Genomic DNA, 17,081 nt, shown 5'->3' with positions numbered 1-17,081 from the left:
GTCAAAGTTCATTTTTGATTTCAGTCTCCTTAGTGTTTGCCTCGTGTCCCTTCACTGTTCCGGAATCCAATCCTGGGTCTCTGGTTTCACTTAATGATTGTGTCTCTGCGTGACTCTCAGGTGTGACAGTCTCCACACTGCCTCTGTTTCTGATGGCTTTGACAGTTAGGAGAATAATGGTCAAGTGTGGTCTGGCCCTCAACTAGGATTCTTCTTGTTTTGTGCATTCTTAGACCAGGATTGTATATTTTGGGGGAGATTACAAAGAAAGAATGCTTTTTGCATGATTGTCTGGTCGCTGTACTACCACTGTGCCGTTCTAATGCAAGCCACTTGACGTTCGTGTAGACAGTGGGTTAAGGGCCTGGTCCCCAACAAGACTGTCTTCATTTTAGTTTCTGTACATTTGGGACTCTCCGGGACACCCATGCTCTTCTTCAGCTGGCTGAAAATTAAGGATTTCCTCAAACCTGTAGAGCTAAGTCAGTGGGACAACTCTGTAACAGTTGTTAAGATTTGTTTCTTCAAAAAAAAAAAAGAGATTTGTTTCTTCATTGTCTTCCAAAGGTCAGGGGTTGAAGCTTTGGTTGCCAGCCTTTGGTGCTACTGGGAGGTCGTGGAGCCTTCAGGAGATAAGGCCTAATAGATGGAAGTTAGCCATAGGAAGCATAGCCTTAAAGAGTGTTTTTGAGAGAGCCCAGTTACTTCTTTTTCTGTTTGGCTTCTGATGTCATGGGGTGAACATCTCTGCCCCACTGTGTGAACCTCAGCACAGCCCACCACCAAGGAGCCATTGACCATGGACCGAAACTCCCGAAACAACAAGCCAAAATAAACCTTTCTTCCTTTAGAGGACCTCTTCTGTATGTGTCACAGTTATGGGAATGATACCATTATTAGAAAAGATGCGTATCAGTACCATCCAAGCGAAGACACACATAAAACATGTCAAGATTTTAATCATGGAGCTTTCGTGTCCTCTTCCTGCAGATCGAGAGGTCACTCTCTCAGAACATTAATGTGTCCATCAGCTGGAAAGTGCTCCTAAGCTTTGGTGTCCAGGATTGACCTTGGGTCAACTCGTTTGAGTCACTGCCTTTGTTACTGATGCAATCTCCAGTGTTTCTCTCTTCCGTGGATGAGCTTGAGCTGAGCTGACGTCCCTTGCCTCAAAGTCCCCAGCCTTCTAACCACAAAGCCTCACTCACTGCCAGTGCCTGATATTCTACCATGGCCAACCTCCATCCTGAGCCTTTGTGTCAAATTCAGAGGAGGTCTGAGGGATTTAGGAATAACGACCCCACTCTTACTTCTTGGAAAATTTCGAGGATTTCATCTCCTTCCCGGGAACCAAGAATGAAGGCCAGTCAAATTCTTTGCTGGAAATAGTTTTGTGCTATCAACGTGGTTTGTCATTGTTGATGTTCACCTCGAGTGCCTGGCTGAGGTAATGTCTATCAGGTTTTCTCTGCAAAGCTGTTTTTTTTCAGGAGCCTAAGAGAGACATCCATGGGTCTAATCTACACGGGAAGTAGAAAAAGTCAAGATCTCCTGAGTAAATTGGGAGCATGGGGACCACGGGAGAGGGTAGGAGGGAAGAGGGAGGACAGGAGGGGAGCAGAGAAAAATGTATAGCTCAAGTTGTGGCCTTGAACCTCCTCTGCTCCCAGCTCCAAAGAGCTGGATGGCAGGCGAAGGCCATGATACCTTGTTTGAGAGTTGAGGTTTGTAACTGGTCAGGGGAAGGGTCTCATTTAATTCAATTGATGGACAATTACTCTACATATTTATTGACAAAGTTGTCTTTTCTCCAGTGTTTTTAATGCCCTTGTCAAGAAACATATATATGTTTTTGGTTGAACCTGGGGTCATTGGGGCAGATTCCTTGGCTCATGAAAAAGCGAGAACAGGAAAACATTTCTGAGATAAACTAATTGTGATAAATGGGAAAAGCCATCCACAGTGCTTGATTTGTGTCCTGTTTAACCACAGCGTTTTGTTCCCTTCCTGGTTGGAAGCTTTTCCAAACTACGTATCCTGATCTTTTTCAAAATTATTTTAAGATCAGTCAGTCACAAATTTGTTCTCTTGCTTCTCATTTTGAATGTAGGAAGAGAAACAAAATCTACAGATTATTTATCAGAATACCTGCTTCTTGCATGGAAGAGATACATTTGTAGAATTCCATGCTCGGTGTAGAGTTTTTACAGTATCACAGGCTTAATAGCCTCTTTACCCAACTAATAATTTCACCATGCTGGCCCAGCAGCTAACCCATCAGGAACTCCCGAGCCCGCCCAATGTGTCCAGCACTGTGGTGTGAACATATGACACAAATTATCGCTATAATAATCTCTGCCCATCCAATGCCACAGAGTCCTATGTAAGACACAATTAGAAAACAGCCAGAGTGGTGTGGAACAACATTCAAAATTAGATAGAATTAAGGCTGACTGATATGGAAGACTATATTATAAAAATAATAGTGTACCACCATTTAAAGAAGCCTGGCTGTCTGACGACAATGTTGGCTTGTGACCGTGTGTAAGTCAGGCCCTTGTATAGGGCCTCACAGATTAAATGTGAAAAATAAAAGCTATCCAACGATGCTTAAATTTATCTCAGTTAGGAAAGCGTTAAAGCCTGTTACGGGAGGGGAAGCTCAAAGGCTGATGGAAGAACCGGAGACGTCTTTTTGGGAATCGAAATATTCTAGACAGAACTTCAAGCAATGTTGCAGCTAGGGAAGGTGGAAAAATCACTAAACACCACAATCAAGACATGAGCAACATTTTAATGAAAATTTGAATACCTTATAAATTAAAATATGACTCCAGCGCAGTTCAAAGGAAGGCCATTAAAGATGGTTATGGGCCCCAAAATAAATTGCTGTTATATAAAACTAATAAAACTCAAATTTACACAAGTGCTTAAATGTGGAAATGTGTACTACATTAAGCAGCAGAGCAGGTTTTCAGATTTTATTCTGGGTAGATGGATCTGTTTCTTCTAAGTGCTTCTCTGGGGTAGTATATGTTCATCTGTATGGGTATTAAAAAGCCTGTGCACTTTCAACAAGGTGCCTGAAAATAAGTCAGCTACCTACTCCAATCCTGAAAAACTGGCTGTTAAGAATTGCCCCGAGGCCTTGGGGTGATGGCTCAATGAATTAGGGCATCTACTAACATAAGAACCCAAAATTGAATTCCTAGAACTCTCATAAAATCTGGGAATGGCTATATGCACCTGTTATCCTGAGTGCTGGGGGATTGAGAGAAGCAGATCTTAGGGGTGCACTGGTCAGCTAACCAAGCCCAAATGGTGAGCTTCAGGGTCATTGAGAGACATTGTCTCAAGGGACTTGAGCAGACAGTAAGATCACCCAATGTTATCCTATGGTCTCTACATGTCCTTATGTAAATACATTTATACAAATGCATACAACACACCCATACACACATTGCCCTGCTGACCTCACAGCATGAATAAACCTGAATATATACAATTTTATTTGATTATTATATTTTACTTAAACTTGAAGAAGGAAAGTGATTTATGAAGATAATGGGGCAATGGAATTTCTAGCAGGTATTGCTAGGAATAGGTTCTGCCGAGTTCTCTGCAACATTGATTTGGGTTATCTCCAGTGATTCTAGCAGGCATTATTATGTCCTCCCATGGGTGACCAATCGAATGTTTCACAGGTCCTGAATCATCAGAACAATGTTCCATTGTCTAGGCTGACAGATTGACATGATGCTGTTATTTAGAAGTCACCGGGAAATCTTCATTTGTCTTGTTTTTATTTATATATTAATTATACAACTTTTGATTTATTTATATAATTTTGAACTTAAGTTTAAAATTTCATTATTTTCTGTTTATGTATACGGATGCTTTACCTGCACGTATGCATGCATTTCATGTGCATGTAGTACCAGCAGAGGCTGGAAGAGAGAACCAGAGCCCCAGGAACGGGAGTTAACAGCCAGTTGTGCTCTGTCTTGTGGGTGCTAGGAACCGAACCTGGGTGTTCTGCAAGGGCAGCCAACACTCTTACGGAGCACGAATTCTAATTGGTATTAATCATAAAAACCCAGAGACAGATATAGGAGTTAATGCTGAAGATCAGAGAAGCAGAGCGCCGGCCACTAAGGAGTTCTTTTTACTGTTACCAGTGCTCAGACCGAAGGGGTGATCCTGTCCTCAGACGGCATCTCCAGACTCCGTCTGTCTCCGCCAAACCTCAGACTGCCTGAGTTCCTGTCTCTTCCCGCCTTATATTCCTCTCTCCACCCAGTCGCATCATTCCTGTCTCCACTTCCCTAATGCTGGGATTAAAGCCGTGGGATCCCAAGTACTGGCACCACCTTTGTGTGAGCTTTGTGTTCTTTTAGACAGATTCAATCTTGGGTGGTCCAGGGTGACCTTGAACTAACAGAGATACCTCTGCCTCTGTCTCCCCGAGTGTTGGGATTAAGGTGTGTGCCACCACTGCCTGGCCTCTAGTCATTTAGCTCTGCACTCTGATCTTTAGGCAAGCTTTATTTGTTAAACATACACAAGACATCATTACACTCTTTTCTGCTGAGCCATCTCCTCAGCCTCAAACATTGATTTCTTCACACTTGCACCTGTAAGTTGCACTATTGATGGACGATGATGACCTGCTAGTACAGACAGAGCATGGGGCAGTAGCTCCAGTTTATATAACTGCTTATATAACTGTCATTGTGAAGCCTGTCTGATTTCATTTCTGTTGTGGTTTGAAAGAAAATAGCCCCAAAGGAAGTGGTACTGTTAGGAGGCGTGACCTTCTTGGGTAGGTGTGTCATCTCAGAGAAAGTATGTTACTGTGGAGGCTGGCTTTGAGGTCTCACACATGCTCAAGATACCGCCCAGTGTCTCAGCTCACTTCCTGCTGCCTGTGCAAGATGTAGAATGCTCAGCTACCTCTCCAGTTCCATGTCTGCCTGCACACCACCATGTCCCACCATGATGATAATGGACTGAATCTCTGAACGCCCAGCCACCCAGTGAAATGTTTTCCTTTATGAGAGTTGCCAGGGTCATGGTATTTCTTCACTAATCAAGGCAAGTTCATCACAAAACATGTGACTTCAAAGTGTCATTTTATTTCTCACAAAATTTCAAAAAGAATTATTCACAGAAAACTATCCTTGACTAAAATCTGAGCGACTGAGCATCTGAGTCACTATTGTATTGCTGTGAAGAGACACCATGACCAAGGTTAGTCTGTTATCATCATGGTAATATTATCATACATGGTGACCTGTATGGTGCTAGAGCAGTAGCTTGGAACTTCACATCCTGATATGTAAGCAGGTAGGCAGGTGTGAAGGGAGAGAGAGAGAGAGAGAGAGAGAGAGAGAGAGAGAGAGAGAGAGAGAGAGAACTGTGTCTGGTGTGGGCCTTTGAAACCTTAAAGCCCACCCCAGTGACACACTTCCTCTATCAAGGCCACACTCCCTAATCCTTCTAATCCTTTCAAACAGTTCCACTCCCTGGCGACTAAGCATTCTTTGAGCCCATGGGGTCCATTCTTGTTCACACTGCCAAGAATATTAGGTATTTGTTGCTGAAGAACAAATCAGGACACATTTGGTGGTTTAAAACATTTATCCAGAAATCTTTAATAAATAAATAATAAAAAAATTATCCTCACAGACTTTGTGAGCCAGGATACTGGGTTCAGCTTAACTGAGACCTTTGCTTCACAATCTCTCTTCACGAGGCTCCTATCAGGGTCAGTCAATCAAGGCTGAAGTTACACCTGAAATCTCACTTGTGAAGGTTCCAGTTCCAGGCTCACGGGATAGTTGGCAGAATTCAGTGTCTTAGAGGTGGTTAGAGGGAGGCTTTAACCCTTTCCCGCCCAGGAGGCTAGTCCTTGCTACCTGGGTTTCCCCACACCATAACTTGCCTTATACAAGCTAGCTGGGCATCTCCTAACAAGAAAGAGATTGGATTTTATCTACTGAAACTGTAGGAGACAACTGTCTGCTGGGATGTGGTCTCTTGGTTTGAGGTAAGCCCTAGGTCCTACTCACTCTTATTGGAAGTAGTAGTCACACAAAGGTAAGGATGCTGAAGGCAGGCATTATGGAGGCCATTTCAGAGTCTGCTGGAAAGCCCCTGATTAATTTGCCATGTGTGATAGTTTATCTAAAACGTAGCTGCTTGGCAACAAGCCACATTCAGCGAAGTCTATAATCCAGCAGGAATCAACGGCAATGCGTCAATAGTGTGAAAGTTATTATGAAAGCAACATTGAATGAAAGATTTTCATCGAAGGCATTGCCAATAGGATTCATGTTCTGGCACCTGGAAGACTGGAATGAGTAACCATTAAACTATGCCCTGAGATTCAAAACACAGGCCGAGAGACTGAACACTTCCATTCTGTTTACACATTCTTTCCTTTTTCTCTCATTCATCTTTGTCCTAAAGCTCCTCTTCCTCCTCAACTTGAATCTTCTCAAACGTTAGTAATCTGTGCGAGTTCCTGCTCTCCCTACCTCCTTTGGAACACTGCCTCAGACTCGTGAGAACATGTGCCTCCTGACTTGCAACTCTCAGACTCCAAATAAATTCCCTTTTACTACTGCACTTTCCGGGTTAGCCATGCAGATCACAGAGAAGCATGAGCTACCAGGTCCCATACGATTGTATTTTCCCTCCGGTTCTACTAGCTATGAAAAGAGAAAACACTACATCAGACCTTAGACAATGGAAAAATGAAAGCATCTTCAACAAATGGTGCTGGCCTAACTGGATGTCAGCATGTAGAAGAATGCAAATAGATCCACATCCATCCCCGTGCACAAAGCTCAAGTCCAAATAGATTAAAGACCTCAATATAAATCCGATCACACTGAACCTGATAGAAGAGAAAGTGGAAAGTAGCCTTCAACACGTGGACAGAGGAAACCACTTCCTACATATAGCCCCAGTAGCACAGACACCAAGAACAACAATAAATAAATGGAACCTCCTGAAACTGAGAAGCTTCTGTAAAGCAAAGGACATAGTCCGCAAACAGAAGAAACTCAAATGGCCGAAAGACACTTAAGGAAATGTTCAACATCCTTAGCCATCAGGGAAATGCAAATCAAATACAATCCTTTAAATGAGTACACCGATGTGTGAATTCCATTAGCAAATGTTGTTGCATCTGTTATACTGGTAACTAATTCTAGTAGAAATGGCATATCTGTGAACACATTGCCAGCAAAGTCCTCGGCAAAACTGCCTTGGTTAAAGACCAAATTCTGTATGTGTTTAGACATTTGCAAAGGAGATTTAATATGTAGTTGTATAACAAAGTCCTTGAATTTCATTAATTGGTAAAAACTTTGTAGGGTGTCTAAGGAGCTCTTTGTATTTGTATTGTGTGTGTGTGTGTGTATGTGTGTATATGGGCTTATGTGTGTTATTAACAAGGGAAAAATGTCAGCTATCAAAATGCACAGAACAAGGAAGGCCCATCTTAACATTTTTCTATGTAAAACTGTTTTCACTGGTTTGAAGACCAGCAAAAAGTGGTAAATGGGAGGGTTTGGTTCTGGCTTCAGCGATGGTTGGATTGTTGAATTATGGCTAGTGGGTAGATTTTACTACTCAACTAGTAAATCAATACTATGATAGGAGTGGGAATAAGTTCATTAGCTTGTATCATGGTGATCCAGAAATCCTATTTTCAAACTGTAATTTAATTAAGTTGTAGAAGTTACTATGGGGAGTGCACCCGCGTTCTGCCTGCAAGCTCAAGCCCTTTGAGTCACAGTGGAGCTAAGAGGAAGACGGAAAACAAAGATAAACTTCATACATTTTTTGCAAGTGTGGGTGTAGGGCATTGAACTTAGAGTCTCCATCACAGGACAGGTCACTCCCCTGAGCAAGATTCCTAGCTCTAAATTTTATCCTTCGCCAGTATATCTCAGAATACTGTACTCCCTAAGACTGGTATTTCTTCTTCTATTTCTCTAAATCAGAATATATAGTGCATTTTTGAGAGGTTATTGTGATGTGTAGAAATTACTCACCAAAGAAATGTATCAAATAAAAATTGGATCTACTGTTTTTATATATCTCAGTTATAATATCGTTGTGAATCCCCAATAGAACAAATCCCAAGTAGAAATCCCAAGTAGAAAGGGTTAATAAACGCAGTAGCTAGATTGGGTACCAGAACACCAAGTAAGATTACCATATCATCCAAGCTTCATGACTGCAAAGGGCAACACACTCTGTCAGCTGTGTGAAATGACGAGACCACAGGAGATAGACTCCCACATTTGGTGACGTGAAGATTCAGCATCTTGATGGTCTCTGCTTTGTCGCTGTCCTTGGTTTGTCCTCTAGAACAAGACTGCAAAAGTTCTCTTCTGAATGCACAATGAAGGAAGCTTTTAGAGAGTCTGTGGAAACTCTAATCTGTAAGATTGGGAGAATAGGAAGGGCTTGGCTAAAAAAAAAAATACACGCTCAGTAAGAAAAACAAAAGAGGAACAGCATGGGCAGACCGAGGTTCGGTGCAGAGCAGAATTTGCCTCGGGTGACAAGCAGTTCTTCCTGAGTCTGGTTGTGTGGCTTCTGTTTTAGGAGAGTCTGTTCTCTGAAGCTTTAAACACAACAGATAGGACGATATTCATCTCTAAAGCCAAGCTTTGAACTTTGTCCGAGGATTTAGGTTAGTCTTAGAAATCATAGATTCAAATGCCAAAGCATCTTCAGATATTTGCATTAAAAACCTTTCTTGTCACGTTTTTGAGGTAGAGTTAGTAATCTGAATGCATGTTTTCAGAGAGCTAGCCAGCCTAATTACAAATCCTCACACTTTCTGATGCCTAGAATGAAGAACTTGTTTCATAAGCAGGGCTCGTGTGGACTGAGGCACTGAGAGCCCAGTAAAGTTTTTCCTGTGGAAAAACCCACAGACTTTCTGGGCCAGATTTTCCGCAGAGAGATGGGCTCATTGGAAAGCTGTTTATTTAAACAGGATTATTCTAGATTTTAGTGTATAAATTTATATTAGATATAGCTTAGCTAGTTTTATGCTTAGAGGCATGAACAAAGACGTTTGGAAACAAACACACTTAGGCAAATTGGAGTCAGTTAATAAAGATGCCAGTTAGACAAATCCTTTGGATGTGTGAAATGTTGACTTTGTTGAGCATATGGGCAGGATTAGAAGTCCTGTTAGGGAAGACAGTGTAGCTAGATGGAAGGGGCAGTATTTTCTGAGCTTTTTTCAGTATACTTAACAGAGCTAGGACACTGTCTTTGACATTATATTCTTCTTTTTGTTTTTTTTTTAACATTTATTTATTTGTTTATTTATTTATTTATTTATTATGTATACAACTTTTTGCCTCCCTGTATACCCACATGCCAGAGGAGGGCGCCAGATCTCATTACAGATGGTTTGGAGCTACCATGTGGTTGCTGGGAATTGAACTCAGGACCTCTGGAAGAGCAGACAGTGCTCTTAACCACTGAGCCATCTCTCCAGCCCTGACATTATATTCTTCTGTTGTCTGAGGTGCAGTCCCAGATAGCCCAGGCTAGCCTTAAACTCACTGTGTAGCTAAGGATGATTTTGAACTTGCCCCTCTCTCTTCTTCCCTAGGGAGCTAGGTAAGGAGGTGAGGAGCAGGGTCTCAGCTGCCACCAAGGCACAGCTAAGCTTGCAGATGGGGAACGAGGTGAATTCCTCATCTATGTGAGTAGCTGAACTTTCAGTGAGTCCTTGGTCACATGACAAGGATTCCTTTATAGGGGCAGGGAGGCGTGTCAGCAAGGAAGGCACAACTATTTCCCTCCTGGAAAATAATGTATGGATCACCATAGGCACAGGCTACAGGTCATTCTGACCTCTACTCCTTAGTGGCCAGTGTTTATTGATTTCACAGATTTCCGTCAAAATGGTGGAAACTGAAACGTTGGACAGCACAGGTTCTACCTGAGTCATTTTTGAGTTTAGTCTCTGTGGTATCCAGATGTCAGCCTCTGTTCTATCCAGATGTTAACAAGGCATGGTGAATTCATCCCAGAGGTCTTCAGTTTGTACTATGGAAATGTCTAATCAGTCTAGCCATAGACAAGCAAACTTTGAGGTCTCTTCAGGATCAGCTTGCCTTCAGCTCACTGCCAGAGCGGCCTAACAGTCCCCCCCCCCCCAGGGATTTGTTTGCGGGACAGTGCTGTCGAGCTTTGAACTCACGGCAGCTGTAATTACCTGCGCAAAGCCTACACAATGTTGCTGTTTCCTGCAGCGTCCTGTTATGGCCAAGGAAAGGGCTGAGCAGGCCCCACTTCCACCTGGGGTTTTCTACACGGCTAATAAGCGGTGAGGGAGATTTCCTCCAGTGCTGTAGCTGCTTGTAGAGCGCCCATGCTCTATAAATATTCCCAGGGAAACTTATTGGTTCATTTCTAAAAAAAGGACCTGAAAGTAGACAGTGAACTAGTGTGAGGGTTCCAGAAGGAAGGAAGTGGGAGTGTGGGGACAAGAGAGGGATAAAAGGATGGTGGGAAATATGATCAAAATACACTATATTTATGCAAATTTCACAGTGAAACCCATTACGTATAATTAATACATGCTAATGAAAACACTGGAGAAGAATTTGTTTCCCTGCCCACTTCCACTTTTTTTAGCTTTTGCTGCTGTCCTTGCCACCATTCTGTCCTTCAGGTTGACCTCCCCATCTCCAGGTAAGTATCCACGGTCAAAGGAAAACAGTCGTAACATAGTGGTACCGATTCTATTTCATCCTACCCGAAAAGTGAATGCTTTCCCAGGAGCTTCTGTAGAATGTTCCTTGGCTCGCATCAGATGGCTTTGTGTTTAGAATAAGCACAGGAGAGACTGTTCACTGAGTAACGCTTTCTAGGCCCGTAGAGTTGAATGTAGCAAGGCAGGGCGGCTGTTTCCTCTGGTGTGGGCGTGGCCATCACTGCCTTGCAGGAGCGTAGTTGCTCTCACCTGTCCAAGGTCCTCATTTTATCTTGCTCGTCAAGATTCCCTCTAAGAGGGAAGAGGAAAGTGTGGGACTTTTGAGGCCCACGAGCCTTGGGATAGATAGTCTTTGGAACCCCTCTCCAGGGCCAGGATTTTAACTGACGCTACGTACAGGCTAACGGTTGACTGGAGGGAGACTTCTGGGTGGTGCAGCTGTCAGCGAGGCCTCCTGTGAGTCACCTATGCTCCTGTAAGGAGTCTCACAAACCCTTCGGCTCACCAAGTGGACTTAGACGGGCTCATTGGTCTGTGGGTACCTTCTGCATATAGATGGATGTTTCTTTACTTCTCCCAGGAAAGCTAGCTTTAGGAGGGTGTAAACACCCGCTTTTCTCCTAGCTCTTTTGCTCTCCACATTCTGAGGGACTGTCTTGGACAGACAGTCAGTTCATGGTAGTGCAAATTCTAATTGATCTTAATAATAAAAACCCAAGTCATATATTAGGAGGTGAAAGCTGAAAGATCAGAGAAGCAGGGCAGCAATCACTATATTTGTACTGCTATGAAGTCCTCAGACAGAAAAGGGCCGAGCTTCTGTCTCCTCCTGCCTTATATTCCTCTCTATGCCCAGATATATCAGTCCTCTCTCCACCTCCCTCGTGCTGGGATCAAAGGTGCGTGCCACCACTGCCTGGCCGCCACGGTGGTTAACTTGTGGCTAGCTCAGCCCTCTGATCTCCAGGCAAACATTGTTTGTTAGAGCACAAACAAAATACTACCACAAATATCCCTCAAGACGCATCTTGGTCACCTTCTCCTTCACTCTGCTCTGCTCCATAAACTGTCAGACACACCAAAATATGGTGACTTCTCAGCTTCCTTAGCATCTAAGAGTAGTCGTGTGATCTCGTTCTGTCCAATTTGGGGGTGCAAATGTGCATGTGCACACACACACGTGACTTCCTTTTCTAAACAAAAGTAGAGAATCTCACTGAGGACCCTGCCTTTTTGAGGCTGTGAGGGAATGCAAGCAAAGATACCAAAGAGACGTCAACTAAACGAATTAGTTCAGCACATGATGACACTGTGGACCTGTTTCCTTCGGTCTGTAGAGTCGACCTCAGAACTTTTCAGATAGAATTAGGATGCCTCTATTTGCTTAACAAGGGTAGAATTTTCTGGTTCTTGCAACCAAATGTAACCCAGTGAAGGCGAGAAGTATGGGTTTTGTGTGATGGTTTAGATTCTCCAAATCTGTTGTTTTGCCAGCGTTGCTCCCGTTCAGAGGCAAGGGAATTAACTTTTTCTTACATTTTACTAAGTCAGAAAATGATGCCCACACACTTTCTCCAGATTGAGGAAGACCTGTATGAAGCAGAATTACACAGAGAAAAAAAAATCTTGATATGAAATAGTTACAATCATCTACCCAAAGGAGGCTACAACCCAGAGACAATGCGCTTGGTGGATGAGAATGTATCTCAAGAAAGTGAAGCTGCGGACGGCGGCCATCAGGTGAGCCAAGATGGGCGCGTACAAGTACATCCAGGAGCTGTGGCGGAAGAAGCAGTCGGACGTGATGCGCTTTCTGCTGAGGGTCCGCTGCTGGCAGTACCGCCAGCTGTCCGCGCTGCACCGGGCTCCACGCCCCACCCAGCCCGACAAAGCGCGGAGGCTGGGCTACAAGGCCAAGCAAGGTTACGTCATATAAAGGATTCGCGTCCGCCGTGGTGGCCGCAAACACCCGGTGCCCAAGGGTGCGACCTACGGCAAGCCTGTCCATCATGGTGTGAACCAGCTAAAGTTTGCCCGAAGCCTTCAGTCTGTTGCTGAGGAGAGAGCTGGACGCCACTGTGGGGCTCTGAGAGTCCTGAATTCTTATTGGGTTGGCGAAGATTCCACATACAAATTTTTTGAGGTTATCCTCATCGATCCATTCCATAAAGCTATCAGAAGAAACCCGGACACCCAATGGATCACCAAACCGGTCCACAAGCACAGAGAGATGCGTGGGCTGACGTCTGCAGGCCGCAAGAGCCGAGGCCTTGGAAAGGGCCACAAGTTCCACCACACTATTGGTGGCTCTCACCGTGCAGCCTGGAGAAGGCGCAACACTCTGCAGCTCCACCGTTACCGCTAATATACGTAACGTTTGTACAATTCATACCCCAATAAACAATTTAGGACCGTCAAAAAAAAAAAAAAAAAAAAAAAAAAAAAAAAAAAAAAAAAAAAAAAAAAAAAAAAAAAAAAAAAAAAAAAAAGAAAGTGAAGCTGCACCTCTCAGACTAAAGCTTCAAAGCTGTTAGGAGCCTCTACACTGGCTCTCCACCCCTTTCTCTCTGCCCACATCACAAAGAACGTGTTTTCTTCCTATGATTGCCATTGGCTCTTACTGCTTGCCTGTGATGCAGCAGAAAAGTCATTTCAGCAAATTGAAACTTAGCAACACTTGTTACTTTGAGTATCCAAGTTCTCGGAAGAAAACTTTGATTTGTCCCAAGTTTTTTTTTCCCAATCAATCTTCAAGCAAGGTATTATGGAAATTGGGACAAAAGATGTAGCTTTTTTTAGGCTGTAAGGGAAAGCGCATTTTGAGAAGGAAGCATGGGTGTGCATGTGAGGAAGGTGGCTGTTGTAGAGGAAATAACGGACATCTCTATCCATCTCCTTAAGGTTAAGAGGCTGGACAGAAATGCATTAATGCCATTGTGATCTAGTACATCATGCACTTGGACCGGATTCACTTCCCAGATCTTCCACGTCTCCCCTTCCCTCTTCTGTTGGTCTCACTCATCTTCCTCAATGCTCCACTGCTATGTTCATGTCATGTCATGTGTGTATTTGGTTCCACATATGAGAAGAACGATTCTGGCTCCATCCTCACAATGGTATTTCTCAACCACAAATTTGATCATGTCTCAGTCGCACTTAACCCCTGTTTATCTCTGTCCAGTTATATCCCTCCTAGTAACTCTAGCCTTGAAAAATTGTTAAGATTATTTGTAATTCTTGCTTTTGGTTTGTTTATGTCTTTTATTATTAATCAACACAATAGCTATACATATTTGTGGGGTAGACATTGGCAGCTCTTAACAGTCCATTTTCTATCTTTGTACAACAGCTCCGGAGCGATTCTTCTAGCTCACGCCTACATTTTATGGCCACCAGATACAGCATAGTTGTGTCCTCATCCAGGACAATTTAATTAACTAGGTGTCTCTTGAGTGTTCAGCCCTTTTGTCTCATATGTATCACACCACAGTGTAACTGTTTTTGTTTGCTCTGGGCTGTATCTTTTGGTGGGGATGTTGTATTTGGCGCAACGTAGAATACTCTAAGACTAGTCTAAGTATTTGGCACATAGTCGTTGCTTATAATAAGCAAGCATCGTCATTTTGATGTGGGATTCCCCTCTGTATGCTGTGATTACCATTGATGAATAAAGAAACTGCTTTGGGCCTCTAGCAGGGCAGAACAGAGCTCCGTGGGGAAAACTAAACTGAATGCTGGCGAAAACTAAACTGAATGCTGGCAGAAAGAAAGCAGAGTTAGTGAGAAGCCATGTAGCCACACAGGAGACAGACGCCAGATGAAACTTTACCCAGTAAGCCACAGCCACATGGCGATACATAGATTAATGGAGATGGGTTGTTTTAGGATATAAGAGTTAGCCAGAAATACACTTAATCTATTGGCTAAATAGCATTGCAATTAATACAAATTTCTGTGTGATTATTTCAGAAGTATGGGCAACTGGGAAACGAAGAAGCAGTCTCCAATCACATTATTTAGTGAATGAATTATAGTGGCAGTTTATAGCTTCCTATTTATTTATTTATATAATTATTTTACATCTGACTGCAGGTTCCCCTCCCTCCTCTCTTCCCATTCCTTCCCTGTACCTCTCCTGTGTGTGTTCCCCAACCCATTCCTCCTCTGTTTTTGTTCAGAAAGGGGCAGACCTCGCATGGGTATCAACAAAGCATGGCATATCAAGTTGTGGCGAGACTAAGCACCTCCCATGTATTAAGACTGGGCATAGCAATCCTGCATGAGAAACAGGTTCCCAAGAGCCGGTCAGAATATTAGGGACAGCCCTGCTCACATTATCAGGAGTCTCACAGGTAGACCAAGCTATACAACTGCCACATATATGTAGAGGGGCCTAGGTTGGTTACATCCAGGATCTCTGGTTGTTGGTTCAGAGTCTGTGAATTCCAATGAGTCAGGTTTGCTCTTTCTGTGGGTTTTCTTCTGATGTTCTTGACCCCTCTTGCTCCTATAATTTTTCATCCCTCTATTCAGCAGAATTTCTTGAATTTGGACTAATATTTGGCTGAGTGTCTCTGCATCTGTTTCTATCAGTTACTGGATGAAGGCTCACTGATGATAATTTGGCTAGACACCAATCAGTTATTAGAGATGGTCAATATAGGCTACATATCCACTATTGCTAGGGACATCTTTATAGATTTCTCTGGGTACATCCTTGTAGATTTTTTTGAGTTTCCCTTGCGTCAGGCTTCTACCTGACCCTGAAATGCCCCACCCTTCCCTTTTAGTACTCCCCCCCTCTACCTACACCCCTAACTCAATCCCTCAAGATCCCATCTCCACTCATCCTCAGTCCGCCCAAGATATCTCTTCTGTTTCCCCTTTCCATGGAGATCCATGTTTTCTCTCTTGGGCTCTCCTTGTTACCTAGCATCTCTTGTGGTACAATCTTTTGTGGATCGTAGTTATCCTTTACTTTGAAGCTAATATTCACTTAGGAGTAAGTACATATCAGTAATTGTCTTTCTGGGTCTGGATTATCTCATTCAGGATGTTTTTCCCCCCCTAGTTCCATTCATTTGCCTTCACATTTTCTGATGTCAATACTTCATTGTGTAATACTCCATTGTGTAAATGTACCACATTTTCTTTATCCATTCTTCAGTTGAGGGACATCTAGGTTTTTTCCATGTTCTGGATATTATGAATAATATGCTATGAACATAGTAGAGCAAGTGTCTTTGTCATGTGATTGAGCATATTTTGTGTATATGCCCAAGAGTGGTAGTGCTGCGTCTTGAGGTAGATCAATTACCAATTTTCTGGGAAATCTAGATATTGGTTTTCAAAGCAACTGTACAAGTTTTCACTCTCGCCAGCAATGGAGGAGAGTTCTCCTTGCTCCACATCCTCTTCAGCATAAGCTTTTATTTGTGTAATTTGAGTTTAGCCATTCTGACAAATTGGGAGAAGCCTAAGCTATAGGCTGAGCTTTCATAATTAATAATATGTCTCTGTGTCATTTTTTGTGAGCTGACAGCCAAAGAAAAATACACCAACAGTACCCCATTTTAATACTGAAATTTTGAAAAAAAACAAAAAAACCTGAAATTTTGTTTTTATGATGTCTAGTTTCTTGAGTTCTTTATATATTTTGGAGATCAGCCTTCTATTGGATGTAGGGTTGGTGAAGACCTTTTCCCATTTTGTGGGCTGTCATTTTGTCCTATTGATAGTATCTTTGACTTACAGAAGCATCTCAGTTTCATGAGGTCCCATTTACTAATTGTTGATCTTGGTGTCTGGGTTACTGGTCTTCTATTCTTCAGGAAGTAGTCTCCTGTGTCAATGCGTTCAAGGCTACTTCCCACTTTCTCTTCCATCAGGTTCATGGTAACTGAATTTATGTTGAGGTCTTTAATCCACTTGGAATAGCTTAGTGCAGAGTATTACTCTCTCTCTTTCTCTCTCTCTCTCTCTCTCTCTCTCTCTCTCTCTCTCTCTTTCTCTCTGTGTGTGTTATGTAAAAAATCTTAACAGTAGCAATGTTGAAGCGACCACATACAGTGCTATGCGATGTAAAAATCTTTAGCTGTGGTGAGGTTATTTGACATATACAGTATTATACAGTAAGAAAAAGGGATCTTCAAGTCCTGGCATTTCCGATTTCTGCCAAGATGGGGTAAATCTTCTTAAACTTTCTACGTCTCAATTTTTAAATTAATCACAAGAGGAGGAGGATTGGCCATGTAGCACCTTGGTAGTGTGCTTGCCTAGTGTGAACGAGGCCCTGAGTTCATTCTCAGGATAAAGCTCC

General features: G+C 42.9%; 1 pseudogene; it reads left to right on the top strand.

Moving 5' to 3' along the window:
- Positions 1-12,492: 12,492 nt before the first annotated feature.
- Positions 12,493-13,255, top strand: LOC126499573 (60S ribosomal protein L15-like; annotated as a pseudogene).
- The last annotated feature ends 3,826 nt before the right edge of the window (positions 13,256-17,081 follow it).

The sequence above is a fragment of the Alexandromys fortis genome, unplaced genomic scaffold (genome assembly GCF_014885135.2).
Source record: "Alexandromys fortis isolate MF-2015 unplaced genomic scaffold, M_Fortis_MF-2015_v1.1 scaffold_35, whole genome shotgun sequence".
NCBI classification, from domain to species: domain Eukaryota; kingdom Metazoa; phylum Chordata; class Mammalia; order Rodentia; family Cricetidae; genus Alexandromys; species Alexandromys fortis.
The sequence above is the reverse complement of the archived record's forward strand: the minus strand, read 5'-3'. Positions and strand labels throughout refer to the sequence as shown.